Source organism: Chrysemys picta, chromosome 7, assembly GCF_011386835.1.
Source record: "Chrysemys picta bellii isolate R12L10 chromosome 7, ASM1138683v2, whole genome shotgun sequence".
NCBI lineage: Eukaryota > Metazoa > Chordata > Testudines > Emydidae > Chrysemys > Chrysemys picta.
The window spans coordinates 103,641,080-103,664,257 of NC_088797.1; the positions used below are offsets into that span (position 1 = coordinate 103,641,080).

The window sequence follows — 23,178 nt, forward strand, 5'->3', positions numbered from 1 at the left end:
GACGCTGTTGATTTTTACAAAGCGAAAGCGGAGCGCGCACAGGGTTTGCCCAGCAGGAAACGTGCCATCACCCAGCCTGGGTCAGAGCTGGCCAGGGGAGCGGGACTATTGTGTCCAGGTCTGGTCGCCGCGGTTCAGGCAGGATGTGGACAAATTGGGGAAAGTCCGGAGGAGAGGAACCGAAATGATTGAAGGGCTAGACAACATGACCTATGAGGGAAGATTAAAAAATAGGGTTTCTTTAGTTTGGAGAAGAGAAGACTGAGAGGGGACACGATGACAGTTTTCAAATACGTAAAAGGGTCTTACAAAGAGGAGGGTGAAAAATTATTCTCTGTAACATTTGAGGATAGAACAAGAAGCAATGGGCATAAATTTCAAGGAAGTTTTAGGTTCATTATCATAGAATATCAGGGTTGGAAGGGACCTCAGGAGGTCATCTAGTCCAACCCCCTGCTCAAAGTAGGCCCAATCCCAGACAGATTTTTGCCCCAGATCCCTAAATGGCCCCCTCAAGGATTGAACTCACAACCCTGGGTTTAGCAGGCCAATGCTGTTGGACATTAGAAAAAAACTTCTTAACGGTCAGGGTAATTAAACACTGGAACAAATTGCTGAGGAAGGTTGTGGAATCTCCATCACTGGAGGTTTTCTTTAAGAACAGGTTAGCTAAACACCAGTCAGGAATGGTCTAGGGCAGGGGACTGGACTAAATTACCTATTGAGGTCCCTTTCTGTCCTACTCTTCTATGATCCAGCACTATTCCCTGCCCCTCATTGTCATCATCTCTCCCGCTCTCTCCAAAACATACATCTCAATCTACCATCCGAAGAAGTAAGACTCTGTCATGTACGGTACATACGGGATCCTTCTATACAGGGAAATATTCACCTCTCAGATTCCAGATGTTGGGGAAAGATTCCCGTTTGTCCTGCTTGAGGTCATAAGATCTCTCAAATATATGTTAAGAATGAATTGATCCACTGGTCTACATGAAGTTGTGTAGGATATTTCCAATAATGACATTATTTTAATGCCTCAGGTTTCACAGCCACATTTCTGGAGCTGTGTGCAAACCTGCAGCACAGAGGCACCAAAATGAGAACTGTATGGACAGTGGAGAAGCAAATGGCAATCACTCTGGAAGCTTGCAATGGCAGATTGTTATTGGCCACTGGACTATCAGTTTGGAGTTGGAAAATCCATAGATTGTCATCCAAGTGCGTAAGGCCATGACAAATCTCCTGCTATGCAGGACTGTGACTCTTGGCAATGTGCAAGAAATAGTGGCTAGATTTGCAGCAAGGGGCTCCTTGACTGCAGTGCAGTGATAGATGGCACACATACCCCTATTCTGGCACCAGCCCACCTTGCCACTGAGTACATCAGCAGAAAGGGATACTTTCCAAGGTTATGCAAGTGTATTGTTCACTGGGGACACTTCACTCATATGGAGGTGGGCCACTCAGGGAAGGTGAATGATGCTTGCATCTTTAAGAAACACAGGACTTTTCAAAAAGCTGCAAGCAGGAACATTCTTCCACAGCCAGCAGATTACCATTGGTGATGTTGAAATGCCAATAGTGATTCTGGGGGATGCAGCCTACTCCTTGCTCCCTTGGCTCATGCAGCTGTACACTGGTCACCTTGATGGTGCCAAGGAAAGATTCAACTACTGGCTCATCAGGTGCAGAACGACTACTCAATGTGCTTTTGGTAGACTGAAGGGATGCTGGCAGTGTTACTCACTAGATTGGCTCTCAGTGAGAAAAATATCCCCAAGGTTATAGCTGCTTGTTGTGTACTGGATCATATACATGAAACAAAGGGGAAAAGCTGTTTCCAGGGCAGAGGGGCAAGGTGGACCAGCTGTCTGATGAAATTGAACAGCCACACGCAAGGGCTATTGAACAGCCATGCACGAGGGCTGTGGAGCTTTGCTGCTGAGGTAGGTCTTAAATGACCATTGTAAGAGTCAGCCACAGGAGTATGGTCGATTAAGTATGCGTGGGTTTTTGCCTCCCACTACGAATTCTGTAATGCTTGGTGTAAAGTCATAAATATGTGTGGATCTTTACTTCCACCTATGAATTCGGTAATGCTTGCTGAAAACTAATATAGATGCTCAGCGTATCCAAAAACAGAACTTTATTATGTGCAAAGAAACAGGAAATAAAATGAAAGTGCAAACAAACATATACAAGGTTAAAAAACTTTTACCAACACTATACAGAGTAAATTATAAAATCCTAACTGAAAATGGAAGTAAATAGTGAACATTTATGACCATGTATATAAAAGCTACAACAGTTTAGTAGATTACATATACACCAACCTGTGTTTTTTTTCAAATCGGTACACGTGTAGGTATTATTCTCTGTTGTTCAGCATGGAAAGGTAGGGGTAAGGAGGTACATCATGGTGCCTCATGTGGAATGTTGGGGGATATAGGGAGAGCAACCATGGAATTCTCCAAGGACTGGAAAGTTTGCTGAGTTTGGGCATGTATGTCAATAATACTCTGCAACATTTGAGTTTATTCCCTGAGCAAAGCCATTATGTCCTGGCATATTTCCTGATGCATCTCGGTCCTTATGCCTCTCCTGCAGCAACCATTCTCTCCATTCTTGGTCCTTCTCCATGGTCATGTTCAGATGGGCTCTCCAAGCACTGCACTTATAGTCTGAAGCTGTAAAGAATTGGAGGATCTTGCAGAACATATCCTCCCTAAACCTCTTATTTCTCCTCCTGATCAGGGTCAGATGTTGAGCAGGCATGGAGAGGGCACCTGACAAGACCATCATGCCAGAAGCTGTTGATTAAAATATACAGATGCACCATTAGCTTTACAATCACAACAATCAAGGAAAGATAAGTCTCAAAACTCCCGTACATTATTCCCATAAATAGGAAATGCTTATTGACACTTTAGCTTTGGAGCACCTCACTACAGCACCACTCTGCAGCTCAAATCATGGTGAGTATGGCCTAGTGGGGAGGAATGGGGGCGTTCTGTTCCATGAAAGCTATAAACGTTGGGTGCCACTCCCTGGGTATGGGCATAAAACAAGTGTAATGAATACTGGCATTGTTTTCACAGGCAATGGTGATTTTGGATGATATCTCACTCCTGGGGGTGACAAAGTCATAAAGGACCCAGCTGCTACTGGTGTCCAAGCCACCTGTGGCCATATACTGCTAACTTGTTTACTGACATGGTGCCAGGCAAACTCATCGTAGAGTGGTATGGGAAATCTCCAATTGCCGTGAAAGAAACAAGGCTGCCATCCCTAGAAATCTTCAGGAGAGGATTGCACAGTATCTCTATGAAAGTTTCATTGAGATCTCTCAAGAGGATAAAATGGACCTCTCTGTTCAGATAAATAAAGTACTCCACATGCCCTTGCCGAGCCCAGCAAGCCGAGTAAGTGAATAACAGATGCTGATTCTACCACTGTTTGTTCTACCTCTGACCAACCACAGGACACTAGGCTGATGTGGATTGTGTAATCAGACCACCACTCTGTTTTAATTTATTCCCTAATATTTTATTTTGTAGCATTAGATCTGTAGAGCAACGAAAACTCAATATGTTTGTTTTCTAAAATTATAGGTGGGGTGTGTGCTATTTTTAAATGGGGAGGAAAGATGGTGGGAGGGAGGGAGATGTGGTTTCATGAAAATGGGAAAAAACACATTATAAGGAATATTGCATGTACACACTTACTCAAGTGCCTTTCCCCTACATCAGCGGGCTCATCACCACTCTCCTGTCAGGATTTCAGCTCTTTTATGGATTTTTTTTAAAGGGGAAAAAAGGGCATTCGACTGTGTAGAGTGGCCTGGGACACAATTAAGACCTTTATAAGACCAAAATACACCATCCAACAAACAAATCTGTTTATTAATGGTAAAATATGTCTTTCCCTTTTAATCAAATGGAACCTGACAAAGAGACTCTCTGTCCCCACAACTATTTTATCTAGTAATTGGGCCATTTGTGGAAACTATGACATGTTTCAAATTACTGGAAATGAATATGAGTTAGCAGTGAGATTATAAAATGGCATTGTAGTCCAATGAACTCTTGGTGTTTACTATACAATCAAGTCCCTCATTCCCCAGTACAACTATCATTTGGCTAGTGTTCAGTTTACATACTGAATTTAAACAAATCTGTGGAAGATTTCAACCTGAAATAGTGGCCCAATTTAAATCCCCCCAAGATGGAATAAATATTTGAGGGCTAAAGTGATCTTAAACCTAATTCAAAAACTGGAAATTAATCCCATGCTGTTAAATTTTAGGAATGAATCTCCCCATAACAGTTATAGGAAGGCTGTTGCTTCTCAAAATAAATATCCTCCCTAATCTCCTATGTCAACCACAACTGTTTCAGAGAATTTAAAACCTCATTCTTTAATAAGCTTCACAAGACCTTTTCAAGGTTCATTTGGTAGGCAAAAAACAAGAATTGCTGTTAAAAATGTATAGGCCCATTGAGACATGGGAGAACTAAATCTCCCTAACTTAGGCTATATTTCTGGGCATCCCATATGGAGTGTTTGGCAGCATGATCCCAGGGAAACCCAGGACTTCAATGGCTCCAGATTGAACAACAGGCAGCAGGCCAAATTAATCTGGCAAACCTCCCATCGTTCCCAGCTGATCTACTACTCCCCTCAAGTCACACAGAACCCAATTACAGAGTCAGTATCAAACTCAGAGATAAAAAAATTAAAGATGCAAAATCTCTTAAAATAGGTAGTTACTCTGGACTGTGTTACTAATTTTTCTCTGAGCATGAATAACTAAGTCTACAAAGAATTGTATATTGCAAACATTTACTAATAATGATATTATAGTGCCCTTTGAAGCACTGAAACATATTCCTGACAGACACAGGTTTTATTTTATTATATTCAAGCTAGGAATTCCCATTAAAAATGAACACAATTGGACAGAATCCTAGTTTTATACACAGCAAGGAATCATGATTTTTATGTGGATCAGGTAAATACAATGTATTTCTTTGGCTATTAGGTCTTGAAACCACTTCCCTGACACAACCCCAGACAAAGACATAACAATGGACAGAGGTACATGTAATTCCAGTTCACTGAGGAGAAGAAATAAAAATCCTGGGAGAAATTCATAATGTTATGGTTAACAATAACTCAAGGCAGATACAATGTTATATTGTACACAGAAATATTATTTCTCAGTACTTGTATGATAAAATATGTAAAATTAAACTATATAGATGTAAGAAGGGCTCCTACGTAACTCCACTTTTTTTTTAACTCTATCATGTTACTTCCTGTTCCAATTCTGGTAAATTATATGCAGCACTAATAGGAACATATTCATGGTCTTACTCCAAAACAGTGCTTATTAAGCATTAATCTGGGAACTCATTTATACAAACCTATTAAAAACACTATTTTTGTTAACGTTTTCACACACACACAAAAGACATCTTGATTTTCTGAACTAGTGAGACTACCTAACTGTACAAACCTGGATCACTCTCATTACAAAATAGTAATCAGCTATCACAGGGCGAAAAGAGTACACACTTTCAAAGACAAACGAGTACTTCTTTATAAAAAATGCTGACTTTTATTGGCAACTTTATTTCCTTGACTTAGGGTCTTGACCTTATAGGATACACAATGAGGAGGTGATGAGCATGTAAGGAGCCTTCCCCTCTTGCAAGATCCTCCAGGCAGAATTGTAGTCAGGGGAGTCCATGGGCTGTTCCCTCATTACTTCCCAAAGGAAACCTGATACCCCAAAAGAGGCAGAGATGGGTAGAAACGGGGGTGAGACCATGGTCCTGCCCCCTCTCCACAGCGACCCCAGGATCAGGAACAGTACACAGAATGCTACACAGAGGTTGGTAGCAGGGAGCACTCCCCCAATGTGCTGGGGAATGAACTTGAGGAGGAGGAAAAGGAGAGATGGTGCTGATGGGAGAGGTTAGTGACATGATGGGGATGATGGGCAAAGAGGGTAATCCTAGAAAGCACACTATAAATGGACTGGGGGCGGGGTCCATGTGGATGTCAGAGGGGCCAGGGAGAAGACAATGGCAACAGTCAAAATGGAGAAGACAACAGAGTGAAGAAATCTTTGTTGACAGAGGCTATGGAGGAAGAAAGCCATATTTTGACACAGCCTGGAAGTTCAAGGTGAGAGAAAGGGAAGTATCAAAGAGAATATTTGGGTGTGGGTAGAAGCATGGGTTTTGGTGACTGGGAAATGGTTTTGCAGTGCACATTGACAGAAAAAGAGAAGAGCAGGAAGATTCTGGAAGGGAAAGCAGGATTTCAGCTTTAGACATACCAGATGAAATCCTGACCCTATTAATGTCAATGGGAATGGGGAGTCAATTCCCACTGACTTCATTGAGGTCAGGATTTCACCCATTAAGTTGAAGTTCCTGACAACGCATACAGATGAGATGTCAGAGAGACAAGTGAAGAGGCAGGGTTGGGTGGAAGGAGACAAACCAGAAGCAGAGAAGTAGTTTTGTAAGGGCATGGCTACACTTGCAAATGTAGAGTGCTTTGAGTTAAACCAGCCTTCGTAGAGCGCAGTAGGGAAAGCGCTGCAATCTGTCCCCACTGACAGCTGCAAGCGCACTGGTGCGGCCACATTTGCAGCACTTGCAACGGCATTGGGAGCAGTGCATTATGGGCAGCTATCCCACAGAGCACCTCTTCCCATTCTGGTGCTGTGGCTTGTGGGAAGGGGACAGGAAGGGCGGGGCATTCTAGGTCCTGTCCCAACACCCTGTGATGCATCGGTTCACATCCCAGGAATCCCTGTGCTTCCGTCCACATTTGGCTCCATCTTTCAATGTTTTTTGTACTGCGCGTTCTGTCTTCCCTTTCAGTCTGCGGGAATGGAGCCTGAACTGCTGAGGAATATGCTGACAAGTCTCGCCAGCACGTCACGTCTGGCAGTCAAGTTACTCCTTAAGATCCAAACTGACAGTGAGGACTCCAATGATGATATCTACTCATCGTCCTGCAAGTCTGGGATGACGAGCAGTGGCTGCAGGACTTTCGGATGAGAAAAGCCACTTTCATGGGACTGTGTGAGGAGCTTGCCCCCATCCTGCGACACAAGGACATGAGATTGAGAGCTGCCCTGCCGGTGGAGAAGTGCGTGGCTATTGCAATCTAGAAGCTGGCAACTCCAGACAGCTACCGATCGGTCGCTAACTAGTTTGGAGTGGGAAAGTCGACCGTTGGAATCGTGTTGATGCAAGTTTGCAGGGCCATCAATCGCATCCTGCTCAGAAGAACCGTGACTCTGGGTAACGTGCATGACATTGTGGCTGGCTTTGCACAAATGGGTTTCCCTAACTGCGGAGGGGCGATAGATGGGATGCATATTCCAATTCTGGCACTAGCCCACCTAGCCTTTGAGTACATTAATCGGAAGGGGTATTTCTCTATGGTTCTCCAGGCGCTTGTGGATCACCATGGGCGTTTCATTGACATTAACGCAGGCTGGCCCAGAAAGGTGCATGACGCACACATCTTTCGGAACACTGGCCTGTTGAGGAAGCTGCAAGCTGGGACATTTTCCCCAGATGAGATGATCACCATAGGGGAAGTCAAAATGCCCATTGTGATCCTTAGAGACCCCACTTACCCTTTAATGCCCTGGCTCATGAAACCCTACACAGGGAGCCTTGACAGCAGCAAGGAGTGGTTCAACAACTGGCCGAGCCAGTACAGAATGACTGTGGACTGTGCTTTTGGCTGTTTAAAGGGATGCTGGCGCTCTCTGTATGGGAAGCTGGATCTGGCCGATGACAACATCCCCACGGTTATATCCGTGTGCTGTACCCTCCATAACATTTGTGAAGGGAAGGGTGAAAGATTCATTCAGGCATGGAACTCGGAGGTTCAACACCTGGAGGCTGAATTTGAACAGCCAGAGAGCAGGGCTATTAGAGGGGCCCAGCACAGGGCTGAAAGGATTAGGGATGCCTTGAGGGAGCAATCTGTGGCTGAAAGCCACCAGTAATGTCTGGTGCCCGGCACGGGAGTGAAGTGCAGTGGTTCCAATGTTAGTAGGAATCTATGTTTGCTACGCTGACTTGCAGTGCCCATTGCTTTCCTGGGCTAAGGTATCTTTTACTTTATGAATAATAAAGAATGTTTTCAAAGCCAAAAAATCCATTTATTGAAAAGAAACACAACTGCTGGGAAACAGAAAGGGCAAGGCGGAGGGGTGGGGAACAGTACAATCACAGATTTGCGTATGTCCTATTCTCATACTCAGCCTTCCTCTCTGGAGTGCTGTGCAATGAGTGCTGCACTTCAGGATGGCTATAATGAATGATGATGCGGGTTGAGTGCAGTGGGTAAGGGTTGTAGTTTTCAGGGCTGGGTGGTGAAGCTACAGGTGTTGGAGGCAGCTGGTGGCGATAAGAACCTGGATGTTGAGGAAAGTGGGTTGGAGGTGACATGGGGGTACAAGGGAAAGAGTTTGGGGACAAGGGCTGCAGTGGGTGGCAGGCACACTAGTCCTCCGCCCGCATGGCTAGGAGCGCCTGGATCGAGTCCGCTTGGCGCTCCATGAAGCTTACCAGCTGATCCGGGCTTTGCTGCCGGAACCCCGCGCTTTTGTGCCGGCGCACCTCATTCTGCTGGCAAATCCTCCTTTCACTCTCCCTCCACTCCTTTTAGATTCTCGTTAAGTGACTGCTGCATTACTTCATGCAGCATGTCGTCTTTGCTTTACGTGGCCTCTTCCTAATTCTTTGCAGTCTTTCGGCTGGTGATAACACAGACGCCTGAGAGCTCAAGGTTGCATCTGTAAAGGCAAAATGCAACACTTAACAGAGGCAGCATTGTTCACACCAGACAGAGCAATGATTCCCCCATACTTAAGGGCAAGCACAGTCTACACAAAAGCATAATTTGCCCATCCCAAAGCGAGCCCACATAACCCACGGGAGCCCCAAAATGGTGAGTAAGCACAGGGTCAAGGGGGACTGATTGTTTCATGGCTGTACTGTCCTCTGGGTTTCTGTGCCTTGGGGAGAGCCAACAGCTGAAAAGGACCCCTATTCTGAACACTGTCCCCACATTTTCCACAGGAGTTCATCCTGGAAGATATCTCGCTGCTGAGGGTGACCTGGGAAGCAAGGGAGGATCTTCTACTACAATGCGGCTTCCACCCTGGCCCATATGCAGCTTGCCTGTGGGCAGCAATGGTCCCCCCACCCCTCACAGCACAGTGGCACAGACATGTTAGCCTGACTGGGACAAGGACCACAGTGGCTCTCCCAAGAAACCTGTGCAAGAGCATTGCCCAGCTTCTGGATGAGATCTTTGAAGAGAACACTGAGGCCAATTAACGCAATGTGAGAAAGCACATCAACGCCCTATTCCGCATCTAGGCATGCATGCAGCCCTAACCCTCCTCACCCCAAGAGCCCACACCGAATAACTTCCTTCCCAAAATAAAAGCCGCTTACCGGGAACCTCCTCTGGTGTTTGTCCTTCCCCAAGCACCAGCCGCCGCAACTGGCTACCTTCCTCCTGGCTTGAGAACAGCTCCTGGCTGCATGCATCTAGGTCTTCCTCCTTCTCAGCGCCCTCGCTCTCGCTTTCCTCCTCCTCCTCCTGCCTTGTTGAACTGGGCTCTTAAGTGTCCATGGTGGTCCTTGGAGTGGAGGTGGGGTCGCCCCCAAGTATTGCATGCAGCTCTTTGTAGAAATGGCAGGTTGCGGGGGCACCACCGGAGCAGCGGTTTGCCTCGCGGGCTTTGCGGAAGGCATTTTGCAGCTCCTTCACTTTAACCCTGCACTGCAGTGCGTCCCAGTCATGGCCCCTTTCCATCATGTCCCTTGATATCTGCCCAGAGGTATCGTAATTCCTACGACTGGACCGCAGCTGTGACTGGACAGTTCCGTCCCCCAAACACTGATGGGGTCCAGCACCTTGCCATTGCTCCATACTGGAGATCGCCTGGCGCGTGGAGGCATGGCCACCTGGAAAGATTCGCTGAGAGCACTCCATGTCTGGCAGAGCAAACAGGAAGGGGATTTTCAAAATTCCCAGAGAATTTAAAGGGCAGGTCTGACGGTTGGTCACCTGAGGGCAGGGCTGTAGAGTTCAAAGTGATGACCAAAGTGGCTAGAATAGGCATTGTGGGACACTTCTGGAGGCTAATCAGAGCGCATTAACAGACCAGGGTGTCCACACTGGCGCTGCGGCACTCCAGCAGGGGCGCATCAAACGTTATTCCACTCGCTGAGGTGGAGTACCAGGAGCGCTCTAGCCGTGGAGTCCGGACGCTCTACATGCCTTGCCAGTGTGGACACGTTGTGAGTTAGAGCGCACAGGGCTGCTTTAATGCATTCTAACTCACAAGTGTTGCCATGCCCTAAGTCAATGGCATAAAGTTGGCAACTGAAGCCAGGGGTGGATTAGGTAGATGAGTGGATAAGTTGGAAAGGATGTGGAGAGAGATAAGAGGAGTGGGCCAAGGATGGATCCCTATGAGATCACCCTGGAAAGTGGGAGGGCTGAGTGGAGAAATAAAGAAGGATGAGAATCAAGTAGAGGTTCTGAGGTTTAGCCATGCTGCAGTTGTTAGCAATCTTGAGGACAGCAGTTTTAGTGGAGTGGAGAGGGTAGAAGCCAGATTGGAGGGGATCAGAGATGTGAATAGAAAAGAAGAACTCAAAGAAACAGTTGAAGGTGGAGTATCTGACAAGGTTAGAGATGAGGGAAGTCAGTAACTGAAGTGGCTGAAAAGGCAAGACGGGTCATAGGTGGGTTTTGAGTTTGGGAGAGAACACAGCATGCTTGTATTGTGAGGGCAAAGAGCTAGAAGAGAGAGGTTAAGGAAAAGTTGAAGGAGGGAGTGAGAGTAAGTGCAAAGGAGATCATGAGACAACAGGAAACAGGGTAACTGAGACAGGTTGATAGATCAGAGGAGAGCAGGTGAGAAACCTCAAAATTGTTAAGTGAAGAGAAGGAAACGGTTGTTGCCCCTTTGGCTGAGTGGTAACCAAAATTCAGAGCTTTGCTGGATGGTTTCCATTTGTATGGGATATCAGTGAGATGTACTCAAGATATTTTCTTAGTGCAATTTATTTATTTTTTACAAAAATGTACACCAGTCCTGTTTCCTTGAACAGCATCAGGAACAAACTGCACACAGACAGTCCTCTTTTGCAGAAATCCTAGATAAGGCACTCCAACCCTCCTTCTAAGAAACATCTACCTTTTTGCCTTTTCTCTCCAGAGACCCACAGAGACTCCTTCTGTTTGCTCACTCCAACTGCATTCTTCCAGTCTCCAGCCTCTGTGTTTGGAACCTAGAATATCCCATTAGCTCCATGCTCCTCCATTTTGGCCATCTGCCTCCAAAAGTGAGACTGGGCCATTAACCTCACAATATCTCCTAACAACACTCTGGGTGGTTACCTGCATTGCATCCACTATTTCTATAGTTTCTCCTTGAGTGGCTACCTCAATGATTCTTAATAGGAAAGGCCTTATATAACAAAGTACAATGGAAGAGAAGGAGGATAGAGGTCATGACAGATCTTGTCAATTGTACTGAAAAGATCAGCAAGATGTTGCACATGCAGTGGAAAATATATTGCTAATTATAAGGATAGTTAAGCACTGGAATAGTCTTCCAAAGCAGGTTGTGGAATTCCCATCACTGGAGGTTTTTAAAAACAGGTTAGACAAACAACTGTCAGGGATGGTCTAGGTATATTGGATCCTGCCTCAGCACAGTGGGATGGACTAGATGACCTCTCAAAATCCATTGGTTCTGTGAAACACAGGAGGGAAGAGTTATAGGAAAATGTCGAAGGTGGCAAACAGGTCCTGAGATTGTGAGTATATGATTCATGAGGTTTTCAAAAGTAGTGCTGCTTGACCAAGAAAATGGCAGAACTAGGTCCTGATCCAAAGCCCACTCTTGTCAATGGGTTTAGTATCAGGCTCTAAATGAAGAGAGAACAAATTTGTAAATCGAGGAAGTCCACATGATCATGGAAGTTTCTCCACAAGCATTCAGCAATGCAGTAGAGGAAGCAGATGTAGATTATTGCAACAGATTTTGTGGTGGAAGGAGTTAAGGGTAGTGGAGAGATTAAAGAACAGGAATTCAATGACTGAACCAATGAAGGAGATGGAGAATAGTTTTAGGAAGAGGAGGCAGGGAAGTCATTAACATCGATGGATTGGAGGCCATGGAAAGGTTAGGTGGAGGGATGTGGACTAGGAAACAAGTGTGCAATGATGAAGAAAATGGTGTGGGTTGTCAGAGATAGGGAACATGGTGATACAAAGATCAGAGACAGAGCAGTGCTTAATAAAGACAGAGGTTAAACTTACATTAAAACATATGTCATGTGACAAATTCATCAGGCCATTTCTTTAACTCCAAAACTGTTGTAAATCCTTCAGTTCCTCAGAAGTGCACAAAACATCCCAATGTGAGAAAGCAAATGCTTTCTGGATACAGCGTATTTTGTTTAAAGGCAAAAAGAGCACAGTCCTCTGAGTCAGTGTCAGAATAATCCTCAGAGGCAAAGGTCTTTATATGAGTTTAGAAGCTGTAGCAATAGCTGATAGTCTGTAGGTGGCATCAGCAGCCTCTGAAGACTGATGTAAATCTATAGCCCTTCTGGAGTGTTACTTTATTAGAAGCATTATTTAGAATTAGTGCCTGCCTGAGACTCTGACCAAAATATCTGCCGTGTTCTTTTTCTACCAAAGGAAATTAACATCTGTTTAATGGATTAAAAAAGAAAAGTCTATACACAGATATGAAATAGCCATCCATACTAGTAAGGGCACTGATATAAAAATATAGAATATTTTTTTGTTATACACCGATATTGTTACTCTGAGCTTTACTGGTGCATTATTCCCTAATGGCACCTGAGCGGCTGGCTAGAACCATTATCACATGTCCTTGTTATTTCTGTCATTATGCAGCATAAGCTTTAACTACTGATTGGGGGGGAGAGTACTTGTTTTGGTTAAATACACATGTCCTCTGTTGAAAGGACTACATACTATACTTGCAGGGGTATGGCCTTAATGATTTAATGGATCTCTTCCATTTCTAACTTCTTTGTTCCTATGATGTACTGTACCATGTTCACATCTATCAATATTTAAATTGTTTATAAGTTATATATCCTCTACATGTGCTACTGAACACTTTAAATCTACAATTGCAGTGTTTCCATTTATATTTGAGGCAAACAGTCCTCTCAATACTAGGCAATTAATGTGTCAGCACTGACATCCTCTGTGGTTGATGCATAAAAACTGCAGGTAGTTTCTGAAATTTTCTACTGTACCGCAAAAAGATGCAATTCTTATCACAATCCTTTTGCAAAGCAAACTTTTTTTTGTCTAGTAGAATATCCACGCATGGCAAGAAATTACTATTGATTGAATATTTTCAAATAGTTATTGTTTAAGCCTCTCTGTACAATTTGTAAACCAGACTAGGCGCCTTTTTAATGCAGCTGACATTGACCAAATCTTGCACCCTCTAAAAAGGGATCCTCTGCTATGTGTTGACACATTTAGATGGGTAAGATATATCACAAAAATGTGTGTTTCTCATTGGATATCCAATTGTTATAAATATATGAATATAAATGGGGGAAATGTAAGTTAAGTTCTGGGGGCAGTAATGGAGAGTGATTTCAAAATAATTAAATAAAGCTGATGGATGGGAATGGATTTGGGTTTGATTCATACTCTGAAAGTAACTATGTTCAGATGTTCTGCAAACTGAATTGCCCAGATTTAGGATTATTTTTCTGTAATGCATGTCAAATACTAATTTTTTTTTAAAAGTCCTTGGATATTTTTGTGGTTTAGCCTCTGGTTCAAAGAACAGAATAGAACACACACTGTCTGTAGGCCCAACTAGATCCCTTGTAGAGAGAAAGCAAGCTCTTAAAAGGTAATTACTAAAGTAGGGTACACATGGATAACTTGACAGGCCAAATTTTCTCCTGCCACAGAGTTTAACTGAGCAGAGCAGAGACAGGCAGCTAGTTACACCTCCCTGACTCAGAGAACCAGAGTGTGTTGGCCCCAACAAGAAGAAAAAAACAGCCAATGGACTGCTCTAACTTACACAGAGAGTTGCTAATGGAGTCAGTGGATGATAGACATAACTGAGCTCCACTCTGCCACTCCCCGTTTCTGTTCCTATAATGTCCCTTTTCTCCCCAACACACTCCATATGGTGGGGAGAGGGATAGCTAGTGCAGGAGCCACCTCTGCAAGCTTTATGGCAGTGAGGAGTTCTACACCACTTGAGCCAGAATCAGACCATCTTGCACTGCCTGGGTGATTCAAAGGGTACAGCTCTCGGCTGAGAATCTGGACTTATGGGTTGGCAGGCATTCTGTGAAGACTCTTGGAGCTGCTGAAAGGCCAAAAGGGAGTATTCTGCTGTAGAATTGGTCATTGTTCATGCAGAACCTCAAGTATTTTTCAATGGCTTGGTGTGAAAGAAATGTGGAAATAAGCACCTTTGAACTGAGACCCACAAACCAATCTTGTGGACTTAGGGAAGAGATAAAACAAACTAAAGTTATCATACAGAACTTGAAGCTTTTCATGTACCTCTTCTGTTTTCTTAACTCCATTGTGGAACGATGTCTGGCTTATTTCTTTGGAATGATAAATAAGAAAATACATGCTTTGTGTTGTTGAGGGACTTCTTATGGAGTGTGTAATTGGAAGAAAGAAACTACTTCTTCCATTAGCAATTCCTCATGAGAAGAATCCCTGAAAAAGAGAGGGGAAATGGAATCAAGGAATGGAATTAAAGAACATATTCTTTGTGAATATTTTGTAGGTCTTACTTGTTAAAAAGCAGCTCTACTCCATGCCATAATGAAGGAGAGACTATTTCCATAAGGCAATATGGAGTAGTGGACATCCTCTCGATTTACAGGTAGTCTCACTGATATCACATCAAATTTACTACTCATTAGAAGATGCTCTGGATAAAGTGAAAGATGAGGGCTTTGACTTTTCCATGATTGCTATTCTGTTTGGAGAAAGGCTATTTCTTAAGAAGCTGTTGATACAGACCCTCTGCATTGCTGGGGAAAGGACTACCTCTATTACACCCGAATGGAGTGGATTTCCTCTTCAAGATGATATGCAAAAGGCTCAAGGACTGAAAGGAGGCGCACATGTCCATTATCTCAAGAGTGTCTTCTATTTTAACAATGAACAGGTTTGGGCTTTCAAATAGCATTTCCTCTGTTTTAACCTTGACCTCAAAAGACAGGGTGGAGTTCTTCTGTCAAAATTAAGAGTGCATTGTAACTGTTACAACTGAGTTGACTGCAGTGTCATGAGTGAAATACACCACTACGAAGTATTTTTTCCCATTCGGAAACTAAGGCTTTGATATTCTCTCTCTCTCCATCTCTAGAAGGTGCTACAATGGTAGGAGAATCTAGTCAACAAACAGAGGTAATATTTCCCAATCTTGATTTAAAACTTGTCAGTGGTGCAGAATTCACCATGACCCTGGGTAAATTGTTGCAATGATTAATTATCAATAGGCTATCAACTGATAGGTCTTTTCCTGAACTACCAAAATTTGGATATCCAGATTTTCCACCACCCTTCTTAGAAGGTCTTGAAAGCTTCTGAAGTCATAGAGTAGCAAGATCAAAGAAAATCTCATATTAGCATCAGTAAAAGAAGACCAACAACATTGTAGCGGTTCTTGTTCTCCATCCACCAAATGATCTGCATCCCCAGCAGACAATTCTGTTGTGTATAAATGGACCATGAAGCACAACATCTAAAGGGATGAGGTGGCTGCCCCACTGAATAATAATAGAAGTGGCTGCAAGGGGGGAAAAAAGGAAGAAGGAGCCTGGGGTCTAAGAAGAATTGGGGGGCAGGCATATCTCCTTATATAACTTCACAACAAATGGTCAGTCCATGATTTCCAGAAGTTCTAATATAGGTGCTTAGACCTTTGGCATGGCTCAGAGTAGGGATCTATGCTGTCAATACTTGAAGGAGACAATATTATTTTTAAAACTTAAACTTTCAGCAATCACATTTTTATTGTCATTATTTAATAGCTGTTGACCTTACTGCAACAGGAACCACATGTTGAACTTTTCACAATTCTTTTCACAGTCAAACCTTCCATTGACTTCAACACCAGTTTTGTCTGATGAGTCAGTCAGTATTTTGTCCTGTGAGCTCTCATTAATGGGAAATTAGACCAACATTTTCTAAAATGGATGCCTAAAGATAGGTACCTAAATAATTGGGCTGATTGTTTTCATAGGTGGTGAGTTCCCATAACCTTCATTAGAGTTTGAGTGCTCAGCACCTTTGAAAATCAGGACACTTATTTAGGAGCCTATTTTAAGCACCCAGGTTTGAAATTGTTCACCTCAGATTTCATTTAAAGATTTTTCTGTACCATAATATGAGAATATATGTGCTTAATCTCACAAGTCTATTGTGAGAGTAATATTATCCCCATTTTACAGATGAGGAAACTGAGGCACGGAGAGGTTAAAAGACTTGCTCGAAATCACACAGAATGTAAAATCAAACTCTGATCTCCTAATTCCCAGTCCAGTGCCTTAATCACAAAACCATCACTTCTTTCTATCAAGATTAGATACATATGACCTGGTAGTTTAGGCACAGGACTGGGAGTCAGACAGTCCTGGCTGTGATAACTGCTTCTTGTAGGGACTTGGACTTAACTTCTTTTTCCCATTTTCTCCATCTTTAAAGTGGGAATAATAATTGTCACTTACCTGTCTCATAAGGCTGTTGTGATTATTAACTGGAAGTTTGTCAAGTACCATATAATTACTAATCTTGTTATAGATAAGCTGCCCTGGCAGTCTATAGTGCTGCCAAATAAGGGTTATATGAGTTAAAATTTGTTATTAGGTCCGTTATTCTCAAGGCTGCCAGGATCTTGGAGAATTGCTGAGGAATAACACTCAGTCACTGGAGAAACTCATGTCTCACACTATTTTTGAGCAATTTCCTTTGGCCATTGTCAACATTGACATACTTTGAAAGTGGTTACAACCGTAACACTTCAGAGTAGGGAGAAGGTTACCACAATTCAAGGGCTTTTGAGGAGGGATCTTGGGTATTCCCACACACTAGTGCATTAAAAACAAATCTAAAACTGGTTGTACAGTTGGATGACTTTTTATTTTTTAATAAAAATTATATCGCTGCTTGTGGGTTATATGTGCTCCTTGTGCATCAAAAAGCATGGAAGAGGCTGAAATGCACAAAAATACTCAAAAACCAGTTATAGGAATAACTACTGCAGCATGCTCTCAGATTGTCAGTGAAATCCGTGTGTTGAAAACCACACAAGGACTTTAGCCACACACTACTATTGATCAGAGCCAGGCAGCTACATAGTACTTCATATCAAAATGACAGGTGACAGCACATATTTAACATGCAACAAAAAAAAGAGAAGTGATGTTGCTGGGAACTGTGGGTGTTAAAAACCTCTAAATGCCAAATGGTTCTATTTGTATGCCTAAATATGGGTTTAGATGCCTGGCTTGAGGCCCCCAGGTTTGAAAATTGTGGTCATTTCCTTTAGTGCTCAATTTTGTACCACCTGGGATACACTTCCTATTTAAATATGTCCCCACTGGAGATGGGCAAACTTGTTCTCAAAAAATAGGAAGCAGACTAAACATTTTCCTTCCTATTCAGTGATGCATTCTGTAATTACACAGAAGCACAATAGAAAGCTGGACTTTACTCCCTTGCTTTGCTGTTTTATCTCACCATTAACATGAATAATTTTACAATAATCTTTCCATTAACATTATGTGGAAGTTGGAGTTTACTCCTAGCTTTAGAAAATAGGTAATTATAGACTTAGTTTTGTTTAATGATTGAAACAACCTTGGTCTCATTGTAACTAGATAACTAAACATTTACTGCTAGTGATAAAAATAAGCCAATAAAATACACCTTACAAATAAAAACAAGGTGGATGGTCATATATCTTTTATGTGCCTTCTTTAGGCTGTGCATAAACAGAACAAACCTTTTTACTTTTTTCCCCCAATAAGTCTTCTTACCTTATTTTCTACACCTAGTGAATCATTTATAATCCTTTTTATTTTCAACCCACAGACTAATGCAGCATCAGTCATACTTCCACATGGATTTTGTTCTTTTATGTTACAGCATTACCAGAGCTTAAAGGCACAGAAATTAGACTACCATTTACATTAAACCACACACACAAAACCTTTTCAAATAACATTTCCAGCTTGACTTAATACCTTCAAAAGCAAGAAAATTCAAAGTGAAGCCTGAAACTCCATCCTTAATTCAATGTATTGTTCCAAGCTACTGCAGAATTTATGGTATAGTATATAAGATCACACAGTATTTGAAGACCCTGCAATGAAATTTCAGGTTCATCCTTTAATTCCCTTACTTGTACTGGGTTAAGGAAGGCTCTTAAAGTTAGGCTAAATTAAACCACATATATACTTATAGTTCTTTTTGTTACGAATAAAAAATGATCACACTAGGCCTGTCACAGGGTGGCTGGCCCCTGAAACTGAGGTAGATCCAACAACCTTTGCCAGAACAAGTGCTCCCAGTTGTGTCAGTTAAGGGGGCAGGCTGTACCTGGGGCTATAAAAGGTCAGAGAGAGACCCAGAGCTAGTCTACACCTGAAACTTAGGCCTTGGCTACACTGGCAATTCACAGCGCTGCACTTGCTGTGCTCAGGGGTGTGAAAAAACACCCCCCCCCCGAGCGCAGCGAGTGCAGCGCTGTAAAGCGCCAGTATAATCAGCGCCTGCAGCGCTGCACGCTCGCTCGCTCGCAGCGCTGCAAGCTATTCCCCTCGGAGAGGTGGAGTACTTGCAGCGCTGCGAGAGAGCTCTCGCAGCGCTGGCGGCGCGATTACACTCGTGCTTCACAGCGCTGCCGCGGCAGCACTGTGAATCCGTGAGTGTAGCCAAGGCCTTAGCTATGTCACTCGGGAATGTGAAAATTTCACACCCCTTGGAGACAGAGTTAAGCTGACCTAAGCCGCAGCATAAACAGCACTAGGTTGACAGAAGAATTCTAGTTACCACCATTTGGAGAGGTGGATTTATTACAGCAACAGAAGAATCCCTTCCGTCACTGTAAGTATATGTCACTGTAGCATTTCTAGTACAGACATAGCACCAGTGAGGGGGAATTGGCTGAAAGAGGAAACAAGCTAGTAAACTACTGAAAGCAGGAGTTCAGGACTGCCAGAGTCCCCTGGGAGGGGAAGTGTGTCACAAGACAGGGTTACTTAGGGTTACCATATTTTGTGCCTCCAAATGGAGGACACTCCCCGGGGCCCTGGCCCCGCCCCCAGCCCCGCCCACGCCCCCCCACCCAACTCCGCCCCCTCCCCTGCTTCCCGCGAACATTTGAGTCGCGGGAAGCCTGTAGCAGGTAAGGGGGAGTGTGGGGGGAGGAGGCGCGGCCCAGGCTGGCCCCCGGCGGCTCCAGCCTGGGTCGGCTCGGGCCCTGGGGTGCCGGCCCCGGCCAACCACCCCCGGCGGCCCCCCCGGCTCGGCGACCCCGGACCGGCTCCCCGACCCCGCGGGCCCGGACCGGCTCCCGGCCCCGCGGGCCTGGCTCCCCGACCCCGGACCGGCTTCCCGACCCCGCGGGCCCGGACCAACTCCCGGCCCCGCGGGCCCGGCTCCCCGACCCCGGACCGGCTCCCCGACCCCGCAGGCCCGGACTGGCTCCCCGACCCCGCGGGCCCAGACCGGCTCCCGGCTCCCCGACCCCGGCCCGGCTCCCCGACCCCGGCTCGGCTCCCGGCTCCCCGACCCCGGCCCGGCTCGGCTCCCCGACCCCGGCACCGCGCCCCCGGCTCCCCGCCCGGCCCGGCACTGCGACCCTGGCCCGGCCTGGCCCCCGGCCCCGCACCGACCCCGGTGACCCCAGACAAAGAGGCCCTGGCCGAGCCCTCCCGATTTTCCCGGACATGCCCGGCTTTTGGGGATTTCCCCCCGGACGGGGATTTGAGCCCCCAAAAGCCGGACATGTCCAGGAAAATCCGGACGTATGGTAACCCTAGGGTTACTCCCCAGCTTGCTAAGGACTTGCTGCCATACCCACAGTCTCTTTAAGGCAGTCTTATTGTCCAAACTTAAACAAACCAGTTCCTCAGCTCACCCTTTACATTTTGGGCTCTCACTGCCTCCTCTCTCAGGGGACTTTGGCAGTCCTGCTACTGCAGTAGAGGGCAAACTTTTTGGCCTGAGGGCCACATCTGGGTATGGAAATTGTATGGCGGGCCATGAATGCTCACAAAATTGGGGGTTGGGGTGGGGGGGTGAGGGCTCCAGCTGGGGGTGCGGGCTCTGGGGTGGGGCCAGAAATGAGAGGTTCAGGGTGCGGGAGGGGGCTGCAGGCTGGAGGTGGAGCAGAGAGGTTTGGAGTATGGGAGGGGGCTCTGGGCTGAGGCTGGGGTTGGGGTGTGGGAGGGGATACGGGCTCGGGGCTGGAGGTGTGGGTTCCAGGGTGGGGCCAGAAATGAGAGGTTCAGGGTGTGGGAGGGGGCTGCAGGTGGAGCAGAGGGGTTTGGAGTATGGGAGGGGGCTCTGGGCTGAGGCAGGAGGTTGGGGTGTGGGAGGGGATACGGGCTCTGGGCTGGAGGTGTGGGTTCCAGGGTGGGGCCAGAAATAAGAGGTTCGGGGTGCAGGAGGGGGCTCTGAGCTGGGACACAAGGTCGGGGTGTGGGGGAGGGGGCTCCAAGCTAGGGCTGAGGGGTTCAGAGTGCAGGACTGGGCTCCGGGCTGGGGCAGGGGGTGTGTGTGGAGTGGTGAGGGCTCTGGCTGGGGGTGCAGGCTCTGGGGGGTGGCTGGGAATGAAGGGTTTGAGGTGCAGGAGGGTGCTCCGGGCTGGGGCCGAGGGGTTCGGAGGGCAGGAGGGGGATCAGGGCTGAGGCAAGGGGTTGGAGTGCGGGAGGAGGTCAGGGGTGCAGGCTTCAGGTGGCTCTGCATGCGGCCCTGTCTGCAGGCACCGCTCCCGGAGCTCCCATTGGCCGTGGTTCCCGGCCAGTGGGAGCTGCAGAGCTTGTGCTTGGGGCGGGGACAGCGCGCGGAGCCTCCTGGCTGCCCCTACGTGTAGGAGCCGGAGAGGGGACATTCTGGTGCTTCTGGGAGCCGCACGGCACGGGGCAAGCCCCTTAGCCCGCTCCCCGACAGGAACTGGAGGGCCATATTAAAAGGTCTGATGGGCCAGATGTGGCCTGTGGGCCGTAGTTTGCTCACGCCTGTGCTACTGCCTGCAGTTTTCTCTCTCTTAGCCAGTCCCTTCTCATTGTGTCTCTCTCTGACCCTTTATAGCCTCAGGTGCAGTCCTGCTCCTTAATTGGCCTAACTGGGAGTACCTGTTCTGGCACAGTAGGCTGGGTCTACTTCAGTGCCCAATCCTCCTATCTCTGAAGACAATGTGAAAACTTCCTGTGACTTCAATGGGAACAAATTGGATTTCATGTATATGAGGTGACAAAGTAGATAATTTTTGCTGATTTGTGTCCATTGTAATTCATTACTATAAGCAAACACATAATTATATGTAAGAACATGGAGTTGTTGCCAAGGATTTTGCCACTTTAACTTGTTTTGTATCATATAGGCCATAATGCAGATGTGTATTAATATTGATATGTGCATTAAAATGTACTTTTAAAAATGAAATACCTCTACTTGTTCTATATTTTAATAATGCCTAAAAGGCCAGGCCTACATTACAAACCAACTGTGAAAAGGCTCACTGAAACAAAAGCATTTTGAGTTGTAGGAACACCATTGATTTTGAAAATAAAAGAACAATGGGCCTGATGCTTCTTCCATTTAAGTCAATGGAAAGACTCCCATTAGACTTTAGTTTCAGGGTTCAGCAGATCAGTTTGAAGTGCTTACATTCAAAACAACACTATATCACCTCCTTTCAGGAAGAAAAACAAACAAACATACAGTAGGAGATGAAATGTCATCAGATCAGAACTATGATTCTTGGTAAAACATGCATTCAGTTGAACTCTTGGTAAAGTAAAACTACAGATCTCAATTCTTTTAGGATAAAATAAGAAGCTGCATTCACCGTAACATAAGCTTAGAGGTTACACCGTGCTGTAACAACCTTGTGTGTTATAAAATACAAGGCATACACTGAAGGTTAAAGTCCTAGGAGACAGCATAGGCTGCTTTCACCGTGATTTCTGACTAAAAAGTCTTTTGTTCTCTGTCCCAAGCTCCAAGGTTTATCATATTATTTTTGTAATATTCACCACGTTTTTTGCCGTGCTTTAACTACATAATGCAAATTCCTAAATATTCCTCTTTTTAAAAAAAATCTCAGTAAGGAGGGAATTAATGTTAACAGGCCACATCATACCTCCTGATCCGAATGTGGAAGGTCCCCCTCTCAGGTGTGGATTGTATCCCTCCTGTGCAGATGGGACAGTCAGATACACATGGCTGGCTGGAAGGGAATGGGAGGTTCCAGGTTGCGGGTTAACACCGGAGGAGGGAAACAGGGCAGTATCTGGAAAAAATATTACAACAGCATGAGTCCCAAATCATGTTGCAGCTCCACCAGACATAGCAGCAGCAGGGACAGTAGCGTAGACCCCCCGCAACATCGTGGTTAAAATGCTGGTAGCTAGTGGCACTTCAACAGCCTGTTGCTATACTGGTACATGTTACAGAAATGCAGTCTTGGACAACACTTGTGTAATTTAACAAAGCAAGAAAGTATTTCTCAGGTTATTTTAAAAGTAACTTTATATCGCTGATGCCGGTGGCTGTGGAGCTAGGTCACAGGCATACACACACACACATTCGTTCAATGGCAATGCACTTTGAGAAGAAAATGTTTTGGAGAAGGGTTGAGTGAAAAACTTATAATGGTTTCCCCTGCACAGCCTGCCCCGGAAAGCAGGGACTATACTGCCTAGAGGGGCAGCTGCTGTGGGTTGGAGTGTGTTTGTTTGTCCGTCCGTGTACGTGCATAGCGGTGTCCCAGCGCCTGTGCTTGACCAGCTGGTTGTCTGTGCACGGCCGGTGCCTGTGCTCGTTCTGCAC

The 23,178-nt window shown here is 45.4% G+C and overlaps 2 long non-coding RNA genes across 3 annotated transcripts in view; one reads left to right on the forward strand and one right to left on the reverse strand.

Annotated features, from left to right (window-relative positions):
* Positions 1-5,275, forward strand: LOC122174332 (uncharacterized). The gene is made up of 4 exons (XR_010589293.1): positions 1-1,949; positions 2,758-2,978; positions 3,102-3,425; positions 5,045-5,275. It is a non-coding gene; the product is annotated as an uncharacterized LOC122174332 (long non-coding RNA).
* Positions 2,135-23,178, reverse strand: part of LOC112059778 (uncharacterized) — a 21,447-nt gene continuing 403 nt past the window's right edge. Inside the window, exons 2-4 of one of the 2 annotated variants that reach the window (XR_006176005.2) lie at positions 22,490-22,639; positions 14,659-14,823; positions 2,135-2,813 (exon numbers count right to left, since the gene is read on the reverse strand). This is a non-coding gene — a long non-coding RNA (uncharacterized LOC112059778). The remainder of the gene's footprint in view (positions 2,814-14,658; positions 14,824-22,489; positions 22,640-23,178) is intronic. The other variant, XR_010589292.1, reaches the window with a different exon arrangement.